The sequence below is a fragment of the Papaver somniferum genome, chromosome 11 (genome assembly GCF_003573695.1).
Source record: "Papaver somniferum cultivar HN1 chromosome 11, ASM357369v1, whole genome shotgun sequence".
NCBI classification, from domain to species: domain Eukaryota; kingdom Viridiplantae; phylum Streptophyta; class Magnoliopsida; order Ranunculales; family Papaveraceae; genus Papaver; species Papaver somniferum.
In genome coordinates, this window is record NC_039368.1 from 110,927,124 (window position 1) to 110,941,087 (window position 13,964).

A 13,964-nucleotide genomic window follows, 5' to 3' on the forward strand; every position below is an offset into this window, starting at 1 on the left:
ACAACTTACCGGGATTCCTATTGTCCAAGGAAATCCCATATTTGGAAGATATGAGTCATGATCAATTGCATGAATTTTCTCCCGAAACCATACATTGTTTTCTCCCATATACTGCCGTGAAAGCTACAACAAGAAGAAGGAGAGGACAAGAATTTAGAGAAATAACATAAATACAAGAATTTAGACTCGAAGACTTAGTCGACTTGAGAAAAAAAGTTGTGAGTAGATGAAAGGGGATCAAGAAAAGTTTGATTAAAATGTTTCTTGACAATAAAGTTGGCATAGACAACGATGTTGTATTTCAGGAACAAATTGCAAGATGTTTTTTGATGTGGTGTTTTGGGAATGTCCTTTTCCCAAACAAGAACGATGTTGTTGAGATTAAATGTCTATGTATAACTAGGGATTTAAATGTGCTGAGTTCTTATGATTTGGGTTCAGCGTTGTATGGTAGTATGTTATGGGGCTTGAGTACTGGAGTAACGAGCATCTCACCCAAGTTGAAGTTCTTTTCGTATCCATTGATGGTAAAATTCATACCCACTTGTAAATTTATTTTCTTTACTTGTTTATTATTGGTGATCGTATAACACAATTAGTCTTTAATAATAACTAATAATGTTGCAGCCTTGGTTTTTGTCATATTCCCGATGTCTATTTCCCTATGTAAAGCCGGAGAATGAGTTACTTAAAAATCCGTGGCCGGCGGGTAGGTTATATGATGAGACCACCGAGACTTGAACAGAGGCGCACAGAGTAATCTGTGGCACGTCCAACAATCCTTTAAACCCCTAGGTGACCCTAGTGGACGATTATAGTCTCGTGAGGGTTTACACAAAGATTTACTCACAAAATTTGCACAAATATTTGTTATACTTTCAATCTTCATTGGATGAACCAGATGAATTGTCCGGCGATTGATACTCTAGGATTTTGGATACCATGAAATTGTAGCTTTCATCAAATGTGAATGCTTCCCCCTTTTCCACAAATGCGAATGTGATGTAGTTTTAAAGTGGTAATAAAGGATTCGATACTCGGACTATTATAAAGATTTTGATTTTAGGCTTAACAAAAAGAAATACTAAAAATTGGAAAATATGTGCAAAGTAGAGTAACAAGATGAAGAGAGAAAGGTGTAGGATTTCGGATTCCACTACTTCTAACAGTTGTAAAATAAATAATTATTTTCTCTAATCTACTCTCTAAACTACACAAGGCCATTTTGAACCCAATCTCATGCCTTGGAAACTTTATCATTAATGAAATATCAATTCGACTCAAGTCGATAAATCTAAGGCCTAATTTTCCTTCGCTTATAAAAGATTGGTCGCCAAAGAAGATCCAAAACAATTATTATGAAGCATTTAAAGAAGAGAAAATTTTTAGACAATTAAAACAAATTGGAGAGTAATAATCAATAGAAAATTAAATACCAAAAATTACATGTCAGAAGTAGCTTCCTCTTCCACCCTAGCATAGAGATTACTCCATTATTACAAAAGAAAATTAAAAGAATGAAATAGAAACTCTATTATTTTTCTCAGACTCCGGACCTCCCTTTTTCTTATATCCACAGTGTATTTATAGCTTTCAAAGGAATCCACTTTCCTTTTCTATTCACCACTACCACATCATCACCGAATGAGAATACGCCACATGTCAAGACAATGAAAAATCCTCCAATAAGAATGTGCCACGCGTCAGATAATATAAATCTCATGCATTTATAATTTTTCTTATTTGGAAATTATTTATTCTTTATTAACCTCCAACAATAAAGAATAATATTCCCTCCATACTCTTTATATATTTAATTCCCATCAATTACTCCATGTAGATTACTTAACACTTTTATTTTCTTCATTAAAATAAATATCTACATATATCTTTTTTAATATCTTGTAAATGATGTCGACATAATGGGATCCACACTTTCCACACTCCCATATCCAAATAATTGGACAAATAAAATAATTCTCCATCTTCTTCCTTTTGGGCCTAGCCCGTTAAATTATAAATCACTTAATTTCCTCCATTTTACGAGCGGAATTCCACATTTTAGTCCATTGAGCTTTATTTCCCAAAAACACCTACAAATACAAAAAATAATAAAATAAGTACAAATTTGAGCACCAACAATATAAAAAATTGAGACAAATTAGACACAAAAATGCATCTATCAGAATGTTGAACCCACCAAGCGTTGGTATGTCAAGTTTGGTTGTCATATTTTAGTGAACCAAAACTCATTTAAAGAGTCGCTTGATTATGTACTAGAGTCAACTTCGTATAGGTTAGCTTGAAAGTATTAGGATATGAGACATTACAAGTATTACGTGAAGATTGAAGAAGTGAAGAAGTAAGGAGCTACAACAACAACATCATCCTTCCCCTTGAGATTAGTAATATTTGAATTAAACCGTTTCATTCCCTAACGTATCTTTCAAGTCGTCTTTCAAGTCGTGCATATTGAAAACATAACTGCGAAGCATGAATGTTTATACTCTAGTTAGACGTAGTATTAAGGAATACAATAAGAAGTATAACGCTTATCTTTTGAACTTCGTATATAAGACATTGACATAATCGTTTGAATGCTATTGTGATTATGTATGGGTATGAGGTGAATATTTCATGGTAGGAAACAATGTTTTACATTCGTTTAAAGGAAGTAAATTCATGAACTTGTTTCGTGAATCGAAAGGGAAATCGCTAGGCTTATTGGTATTGTTATTCATTGCATATCTTTTGACCTACCAATATGTGTGATTAATTAGTATAACCGCTCATCACTTGCTTATGTTCTTGGTAAAACTATTTACAAGGCCTGACTTTTTTATTGGTATGACTTTTATTAGTGAAACCGATCTTAAATAATCACCTGAAATGGTATGATCAATTTAGTGTTATTGGTATGACCAACTCTAGGCAAAGGGAAACCGATCCTAGTAAGAGGTGCAACCGATCACAAGAGGGAAATCGATCCTTGTAAGAGGTGCAACACGTTTCTAGATATTGGGAACCGATCCTATGAACATGTGCAACACGTTTTTAGATATTGCGAACCGATCCTATGGACATGTGAAACAAATACAAGTTAGATACCATATATATGTGGGAACTGCTCCTAGTACCAAGTCAACCGAATTTTGGAAAGCTAGTGTGACTAATTCCAGTACCCACATGGAGGTAAAACCGAAACTTGTTTTGGTAGAACCGTGAAAACCATGTTTGGTGATTGAGTGTTCTTAATCAATCACATAGTTCTTGGAAGTCAGACGAACCAATTCTAAACTTGTTTGGAAGTGTGTCAAATCGATTCTAAGATTGTAAGTATGAAAGAGGACTTACAAAGTAAAGATGTTGACATACTTTGAACATGTGCAGGCTTATCTTTTATTTTTCAAAGATATTCCTTAATAGCTAAAGGAAAAAATCTTGGATCGAAAAAATAAATTGAGAATCTTTTAATTAAGGTTTTTAATTTTATTTTTGGAAAATGAAATTAGTAATGTGCATTTACTAGTTGGAGATTTTCTAAGTGATAATCGGTCAATGTTTGGACAAAGCGTTTCCAGGAATTATGGAAACCGAATTTGGAAATATATTGCATATCTTGAGATATTTTCGGTTTTGGAAATTCCTTGGTCTATAAATATCAAAGTTTGCATTTTGAGCAAACTAATCTTCAGAGCCAGCAAAACTAACTAGTTGTGTTGTTACTGGTGGAGCCGCCTATTCAAAGAGGAAAGTAACCTAATTAGGCGAAATCTCTTACGACCGCTCGATTTAAATACTTCTTTGGGATTGAGAATCTCTATTAGTACCGTTGGTGGGAAACTAGATAATTGCGGTTTATTATTAGTTTTCGATTGATTTGATTGACTAACGGTTGTAGAACTTTGATTGCACCTAGTTTGTTTATGCTTGAGAATCTTCTCTTCTGATATAAGATTCACTCAAACTAGATCGAAGTTTCGACGGGGATCTTTAGACTGTTTGTAGATCTAAAGATGTCTTGTGATAATCCATCGTTAACAGACTCCGTTCTGTGCGTGATTGATCACAAGATATTCAAGTTGATTGTGTGCATGTGTTTATTGAAGATCTAATAAGATTCGAAGACGAAGAAGATTTATGATTTGGGTTCATTATCTTTTGTGTGCATAATACTTGTTTCGGTTAAAGAGGATCCAACTATAATCGGTTTATCCTTGTGGTAGATTGGTTTCATTAGTTGAGTAGATCGGCATCAATACAATTCTTTGTGATTCAAAGTGAAAAGGTGAGGGTACCCAAATATACCTCAAGCTTAAACTTTTCATACCTATAAGTCCTTTCTCCGAAAGTGATTGTTTATGGACTGAGTCGAGACAATACAACTAATCGGTTCACACTTCGTGTGATCGTCTATGGATACGAGATCAAGACAATACAACAACGAAGTATGTTTACTTGATAAAAAGGTCTGGACTTAACTAAACACAATAGGATTTCTTATCAAGTAAATAGGAATTAACGTTTGTGTAATTTACTTTAATTATAATGAAACAATTATAATGCGGAAAATAAAGTAAATGACACAGCAATATTTTGTTAATGAGGAAACCGCAAATCATAAAAAACCCGGGACCTTAGACGGAATTGAATACTCTTAGGATTAAGTCGCTACACAAAATTAAACCAACTTCGTATAGTTGAGACCAAGCAACTAAACCTATAGTTCACCTAGTTCTATCTGTATTCCCACCCCTCTAACTTATGAATAAGTTACGTACTTGGAACAATTCCTTTGGTTCGTATTCCAAACAGTAAAGGAACAAAAAATATGTTTGGTAGCAACTCTCTTCAACCAAGTGATGTGAGTTCGACAAAGGCTCTTTTGTTTATCTCAATAAACTCCTTCGTCGGGTTCTTAGATCTATCTTATTCTCAACTACCGAAGTAATTATTAAGATTTTGCAATCAATACTTTTAATCACAAAGAATTGTATTGATGCCGATCCACACAACTAATCAATCCAATCTACCACAAGGATAAACCGATTATAGTTGGATCCTCTTATACCGAAACAAGTATTGTGCACACCAAAGATTATGAAACCCAAATCAGAAATCTTCAATATCTTCTTTGTCTTCAAATATTCTTAGATCTTCAATAAACATCTGCACACAACACCTTGAATCCCTTGTGATCAATCACGCACAAAACAGAGTCTGTTAACAATGGATTATCATAAGATCGGGTCTTTAGAACTAAAAACAGTCTAAAGATCCATGTCGAAACTTCGATCTAGTTTGAGTGAATCTTATATCATAAGAGAAGATTCTCATGCATAAACAAACTAGGTGCAATCAAAGTTCAACCACTGTTATTCAACAAAATCAATCGAAAACACAAGATAAACATCAATTATCTAGTTTCCTACCAACGGTACTAATAGAGCTTCTCAATCCTAAAGAAGACTTTAAAATGAGCGGCCGTAAGAGATTTCGCCTAATTAGGTTACTCTCCTCTATGAATAGGCGGCTACACCAGCAACAACACAACCGATGAAGTTTGCTGTCACGAAGGATTAGTTTGCTAGAAATGCAAACTTCAAGTATTTATAGACAAGAAGTTTGGACACCAAGGAATTTCCAAAACCGAAAATATTTTCAAGGATATGCAATATATTCCAAATTCGGTTTCCATAATTCCTGGAAATGCTCTATCCAAAATATTGACCGAAAATCTCTTTGAAAAATCTTTAACTAGTAAATGCACTTTACTAATTCTCGTTTTCCTAAAATAAAATTAAAAACCTTAATTAAAATATTCTTACCTTATTTATGTTTCGATCCTGGGATTTTCTTCCTGTAGCTATTAAGGAATAACTTTGAACAATAAAAGATAAAAATTATTGTACGTGTTCAAAGTATGTCGACATCCTTACTTTGTAAGTCCTCTTTGATACTTACAACCTTGAAACCGATTTTCCACACTTCCAAACGAGTTTAGAATTAGTTCATCTGAATTTCAAGAACTATGTAATTGATCAAGAACACTCAATCAAATATCATGGGTTTAACGGTTCTACCAAAACAAATTTCGGTTCTACCTCCATGTGAGTATTGTGCATAGTCACACTAGCTTTCCAAAATTCGGTTGACTAGGTACTAGGATCGGTTCCCCACATATATATGGTATATAACTTATATGTGTTTCACATGTCCATATAATCGGCTCCCCTTTGCCTAAAAATGTGTTGCACATGTCCATAGGATCGGTTCCCCCTCCTGCTAAAAACTTGTTGCATCTCATACAAGGATCGATTCCCCTTTGTGATGTGTTGCACCTCTTACTAGGATTGGTTCCCCTTTACCCAGAGTCGGTTTTACACAATCACAAACTCAATCCTACCATCTTAGGTGATTACTTAAGATCAGTTTCACTAATAAAAGTCATACCAATACATAAGTCAGGCCTTTGTGAATAGTTTTACCAAGAACACAAACAAGTCATGAGCGGTTATACTAAATCACACATATTGGTTTCTTCACAAGATATGCAATGAATAACAATAACAATAACGTCTGGTGATTTCCTTTTCGATTCATAAAACAAGTATATGAACTTACTTCCTTAAAACACATGTAAAACATTGTTTCCTAGGATGAAATCCTCATCTCATACCCGTCACAATAGCATTTAAACGATTATGTCGATGTCTTATCTAAAAAGTTTAATGGTTAAGCAATAAACCTTGTATTGTACTCCTTAATACTATGTCTATCTAGAGTGTTCATACTTCGCAATTTTATTTTCAGTATGCACGACTTGAAAGATACGTTGGAGAAAGAAACAGTTCAAGTCAAATATCACTAACCTCAAATGGAAGGATGATGTTGTTATTGTAGCTTCTTACTTCTTCACTTCTTCAAGTCTTCGAAATACTTGTAATGTCTCATATCCTAATACTTTCAAGCTAACCTATACGAAGTTGTCTCTAGTACATAATCAAGCGACTTTTAAAATGAGTTTTGATTCACTAAAATATGACAACCAACTTGATATACCAACGCTTGGTAGGTTCAACCGAGCTATGCTCTAACACAAAGTATTGATTACAAAATCTTTACAATTACTTTGGTAGTTGTTATTAGATAGATCTAAGGACCTGAAAAAGGAGTTTATTGGGATAAACGGAAGATCCTATTGTCGAACTCACATCAGTTGGTTGAAAAGATTTGTTACCAAACAAATTTGTTTTTCCTTTACTGTTTGGAATACGAACCAAAGGAATTGTTCCAAGTATGTTACTCATTACAAGTTGGAGGCGTGGGAATACAGACGAAACTAGGTGAACTATAGGTTTAGTTGTTTGGTCTCAACTATACGAAGTTGGTTTGGTTTTGTATAGCGGCTTAATCCTAAGAGTATTCAATTCGGGACAAGGTCCCGGTGTTTTTCTGCATTTGCGGTTTCCTCGTTAACAAAATCTTGCTGCGCCATTTACTTTATATTTCCGCATTATAATTATTTTATTATAATTAAAGTAAATTTCACTTTGTATGTTAACAAGGCACTTGATATCAAATCCTATTGGTTTCGGTCATTACCGTACCTTTATCAAGTGAATACTTTGTTGTTGTATTGTCTCGATTCACATCCATATACGATCACACAAAGTGTATTGGATTTCTCCACTTGTCTGATATAATTATTCACGTGTTAGGCCAGTCCGGACTAACCCTATTTCAAGTGGACACTGTGTTGAAATATTCCTTGAGTGATTGTTGCTCCAAGAGGATTATACACAGTGGGTCTTGTATAGGTTGTAATCAAAAGTTTAAGATTGAGGTATATTTGGGTACCCTCGTCTTTTCAACGCGCTTTAACGACTTCGTGCTACAATAACACAACACAATATACTTATTTTTATAGTTTAAAACCAATCAATTTAGCTTTCTATGAAAACAATTCTAAAATACTTGCAAATTGTTGAGGGGACAGGCTAATATGGCAGGCGTTGAAGATCCATTGTTGAACAACTATAAAATTGCAAACGCCTTTTTGGTTAATTTGGTACCTATCATGAATTTGTTGAAAAATTCTTCTTTTTGGATTCCCATAATCTTGTCTATATTGGTTATATATCTTCGTCCAAAAGGTTTCGGGCTCTTCCATTACAGGGAAGAGATCTACTACTCGACTTTCGGTGTACCATGCTTTGATGATTGCCAAATCTTCAATTGGATCAAATGATCTCATGGTTGTGTTTGTATAAAGAGGTATGAGAGGTATTGAAAGAAGTGATTAGGAGTTTTGCAAAGTGTATGAAAATAAGTGTTTGTTGTTTGGAGATAGATAACACAATTTATAATATCTGTCAAAAATAATCATTATAAAGTAGTTGTTATAAAGTATCCATTATACAGTAGCCCTTATAAAATAACCGTTATGATATAGTCATTTGAAAGTAGTTGTTATAAAGTACGTTACACTTATTGAATGATAACTTAGGTTACTTGTCGTAGTAATCACAGTTGCACTTAGCAAGTGCAACAAGCCTTTAAACCCCTAGGTGAGCCTAGTGAACGAGTTACACTCTCGTGAGGGTTTACAGAAGAGGTACCCACAAAATATTAAACAACAACCGCATATACTAATTATCGGGTCCATCTTCTAAAGGATAACCAACATTCATTTCCGGATTGTATTCAGGAATGTTAGCCATGTTAGCCTTAAAGATTAAGTAGCACTGATAACATGTAAATTTTGTACGAGTATCTAGTCGAAACATAAATTTTGCCATTTCCTCCTACGTAAAACAAACATAAAGCAATAGGTTAGTGTCTATTTTGAAAAAACATTTCAAATATCATAACTATTTATGTTGACCTACAATAATCGCAACTTCCATGTGTTGTAGGGCGTAACCATGAATCCTTCTTTGAATTGTAACATACTTGCGAACCACTATTTGAATTTGAGAAATCCGTTGTTGAACTTGTCGTCTGGTTCAGTTATTAACATTTCCAAACTCTTGTACAAAGCCGTCGAACACCAGCGTCCATTTTTCATGGGCAGAGAGTTCTTGAACATCTTCAATAGGCAGAGTAGCAGCATTTACAACCCTGTGGTGATTGCAATATCTTCTTCTACGGTATACCCAACCATTACTATGTTATCTTTAGAAGAAAAAAGAGAATGAAAAAAAGGAGATACAGAGGATAGTAAGTGTCATATTTTGGATTGTTTGAGTTGAGGAAGCTTATGAAAATTTATAATAGGCATTAAAATTATCCGTTAAAAAGTAGCTGATAACATACTCGTTACAAAAAATCAGTTGGTGTAAAAAAATAATATTCAAATTATCTTAATTAGACATACGAAATTAATATTACTGAGAAAAAGGAAACTACATTACCGGAACTGGAATACGATATTACTTAAATAAAAAAACAATGAAAATAACCTATTAAAAATAAAATTCTAAACTCAATAACTTAAAACTAAAACAAACTTTTATTTTAAAATGGAACTGATTATGTTGTTGCCTCTCCGACTGCTTGGCCAATATGGCATTCTGTTTTAATTCAAAGTACTTTTTTGCATTTGGAGCCAGCGATTGGAGATCCATTTGCATTATTTCTCTTTCTTCTCTATCTCGATTATGTTCAATTTGTTGTTGTGTTGTCTCTATAAACCTTTCCATAATTTGATTTTGTTGTTGCTGACGAGGTGCGACTGTCATTCGGGATTCTTTTAGAAAATCAACAAGTTTACTGCACGCGTCGCTCATCTGGGAGTCTTGTGATGATGGTGTAGCGGGCGTGCTTGGTCTAGTGTCCATTTTATTAATTTTGGCTTTTTTCGAAGCTCTCGACTTGCGTTTATCTTCTGTAAATCCACCTGACGACGTTCCAGGTATTGTACTTGGATTCGTACTAGAGGTATATCCTAATGAAAAGGGGATACCGCTAGAGACACTATAAGCGTTTGGAATTGGATTTGCAAATGGAGTCTCGACGAATTGGCTTGTAGATGGATTCTGAGAAGATGGGATTTGAGTATTAAACATATTTGAGAAGTTTCCATGATATAGGATTAGAATCTCGATCCATATCTTCAGCTGCACCTATTTGTACATTTGCCACATTTGGTACATATTTAAGCATCTCATACTCACTATCTCGAGTACAATTTTTTTTTTGTGTATTTCAATATAATAGCTTCTCGCAATTATCATCGACATTAATGTAAACAAGCCATAAATAAGATACGCATAAATAAAACTATTTACAAACAACATATACAACAACTATGATGAACATATTTAGATAACATACCCGGTTATTAGAGTCCAACTCCGGTTTACTTGCAACGGCTCTTGCAACACATTCAGAAAAGTTATCCACTTCATTCTTGATTACGTAAACCTATTACGAACGCTTTTTATAATACGCTCGTGTATATTCCCATCAAAAGCTTCCAAAATTTTTGAAAGGGGATTTTATAAAACTCATTCTTATCTTCAAAACTACTTTCACCTAGAGCACAATACTGAGTAACAATGTGAAAATCTTCCAAACTACTAAATCTCGCTCTATCTTCCTTTTTTTGCCTTTGAGTCTCCGACATTGATGAGCAAAACGAAATTTAAAACTCTTAAAGAAGAAAATTTGAGAGATTTTAGTGAACAAAACAAATTGTAAGAAGAGAGGATTTGGGGTGATTTGAATTTTGAAAAAATAACAATTTGTGATCCGATGTTGGAGAAGATAAAGTCGTTATTAATGATGGATGATTAGGATCAGGTGTGAGAGAGGTGTAAACGAAAAAAGGTCAAACAAATAAATTTACGAAAATGGAAATTCAGTTTTGGCGTAAAAATCTACGGAAACTCAGTAGCCGTATCAACTACCAAACGGCTACTCAGTTTCCGTAAAGCGTAAATTTTATACGGAAACTAAATTTCCATATGATTTTCCTTCCCTACTCAAATAGGGATATGGGAGACCATAGTGGTTGCCAATTTGATTTTTTCCCTGCATATGAGGGATAGGATAGGGAGTTGTGGCACCGTAGTGTTTGGCCTTATGGTGTTGTTTGGCAGCCTTGGATGGTTTGATTGCTCAAAGCGCAGTAGGAATCACAAATTACTGAAACATCCAGTCTTATGATCAGGGCCACCTCTGTCAGCTTATAATCCTAACACTAGGTCATGACAAAGCAACTGCCAGCTAAGACTTGGTCCGATGGGTCTTATAGCAAAGGGTCAAGAGAGAGAATTACTAAGTCAAAAAGAACCCATATGTTCTGCCATTGATGTTAAGAGTGAGAAAGAGGATTAAATGCAGTCATTAAGTTCGGTGATCAGAGTTGAGGAATGTGTTGTCAAGAATGAGTTGGTTCTGCATTTTGTCAAGGACTCAGACAAGTTCTCAGGCGAGAACAGTCAACGGTCTTGATGTTATGGCACTTGTGGTCTGTAAATGGTAAAGACCAATAGCGAGTTAGATTTCTGAGAATGGTTTGGATTCGTTAGGTGTCTATGAAATTTGAATTATGTGCTGGGAAGGAGTTGATATGTGATCTCCAGTATGCAAGTAGTAGCGGTCACCAGTGAGCAAGACGCCTATAAACTTTTCAATTGTCAATTCTATCAAACCTCTTAGTATAACTCCTGCCGACATATTTCCTAAAGGTCTTACTTTTCCTCTTGATTTACGGCATGTCTGATGACGACGAAGTTAGCTGTGGAGGAAACAGCGGGAATACTTCTGATTGTTATTCATATCTTGAAGAAGAAGAAGAAAAAGAAGAAGAAGAAGAAGAAGAAGGATATGCCTCCTCTTTGTTACTCGGAGGAAGAGATATATTATGTCCCTGAAAATGATGATACATATGATGAAGATCGTGCGAAGTCCCAAGAAGATGAATATGTAGATAAGACTGAACTTCAAAATGAAGGTATCTCTGCTGATGTCAGTGAACGAAGAGTACCAGATTCAAAAATGGTGAGTACTAAATATTTACATAGCATTTTTCATTTTTGCTGATATGGACATGAAACTTTTGCAGCCCCACACATTATAATCTTTATAGGAAGCAAATAAATACTTGGATGATGCTATAACAACAAGGGTATTTTGCAGGTTGATAAGTCACTTGATGTTTATGTTGGAACAATTGCCGATTTCACACCTGCAAAACAGAGATTAAGACACGAAACAACGTGACGGCTGAGTCAGGACCAGGTCGCTCTCTTTAGGACGTCCGTGACTCTGCCTTGAATTTTGTGCAAGCAGTTCTTTTCCGTCACAATGCTCCCAGGATAAAACAATCGAGAAAAACTCTCTTTCGATCTCTCATGCACACAATGAGAAATTGATCACTTTTACTCTCTTTATTCTTGCTCAGTATTTTTGGTCTCTTGATTCTCAGAAAAATAATAGTGTAAAAACTTGTATCTTCTTTCTGTTCTCAAAACTGTTTTTATAACCATGCAGTCAATGCAGATTAATGGAGAATAAATTGGATTAATTGCTGCAATTAAAATTCCATTCGAAACAGTAAAAAAATGGGCAAATAAATCATGACATAATTAGCACAATTAAAACATAATTAAGTGCAATAAAAACGGTTTGAAAAAAATCTTTTAAAAACAACAAAAATACTTTCCAAATTCAAGAGACCTTCCAAGACCCTCAAGGTCCCGCTCCGGACTAATGTTATATATATAATAATATATATGCACAATCAGTGTGGGGAGGGATTCGATCCTGGAACCTAACCCTCCAGGCCCAAAATACTTAACCACTGGACCAAGCTCGAATTGTTGATATAAATGTACAAAAAAATTATTTTAAAACATATATCCCAACAGTTTATGACAATGTTGATGCTAAAGATGTGCATGCTTTCAAGTTAAACATGATCTCTAGGGATAATTGTATGAGGACTTGGTCAACGACAAGTAAGCAATATTTGGTCAGTGTGTACAGTTTCCATAACGAACAAAAAGGTTTCGGAGGATACGCAGTTATTGTACTCAACATGTCTGCAACGCCAGTAACTGCTTCAGCAAAGTTCACACGGTATTCATTATCTTTTCTTCATGAAGTGTTGATGGGATTAGAGGCTGGTCTAGATCTTGCTTTAAAACATGGTTGTTCTAGTCGTATTGTACTCTGCAATTCCAGATTAGTTGTTTGGATTCTCAACAGGGTTGCCTCTGACAGCTGCCGTTGCAAAAGCAGAATGGTCAGTACTATTTGTGAGAAATGTACGATGAAAATTGTCCCTCATATGAATAAGGATTACTTTAGAAATTTGGTGCCTCTCATTGAAACACTCCAAGGAAAGCGAGGTTCCTCTACTATTGACTGGGATTCAGGGAAGAATGAAGCTGCGCATTATCTGGCAAAAAAGGTAAAAAAGAACTCAGTGTTTTATCGCTATCCTTTTTACAAGGCAGTTATGGAAAAACCAGAGGATTTTCCAAACGAACTAGTAGACATTCTGTTTGAGGACTCTTACCACACCTCGTATGGAAGGACTAGGATTGAAGTTTCTAAGGCTTCAAATGCAGAGGCTAGAGTTGTTTTACCTACTAGGGAAGAGGTTAAGGGAGAGAAATCTATGGCAGAAAATGGTCAGGATGGTGATGAAGTGGTCAACTCTAGTGCAGGGGATAAGAAATGTGCTTATTCAACTGTATTGGTTTCAGCTAAAGGGAAAACTAATACAATGGGCAGCGTGGTTGAAGAGGTAGAGACATTAAAAGTCACAAACCTATTCATGGTTTTCGGCGACTTCAAGATGGAAGATTTACTTGGACTGGGATTGAAGTTTAATTTGACAGAGAACAAAGAGGCCTATTGTGGCTTGACTTAACTCTGTATCTTTTCTTTGGGTTTCCTTATGGTTGAACTCCTAGTATTTGTCACTTGAATAGAGTTGGCTCATCTTA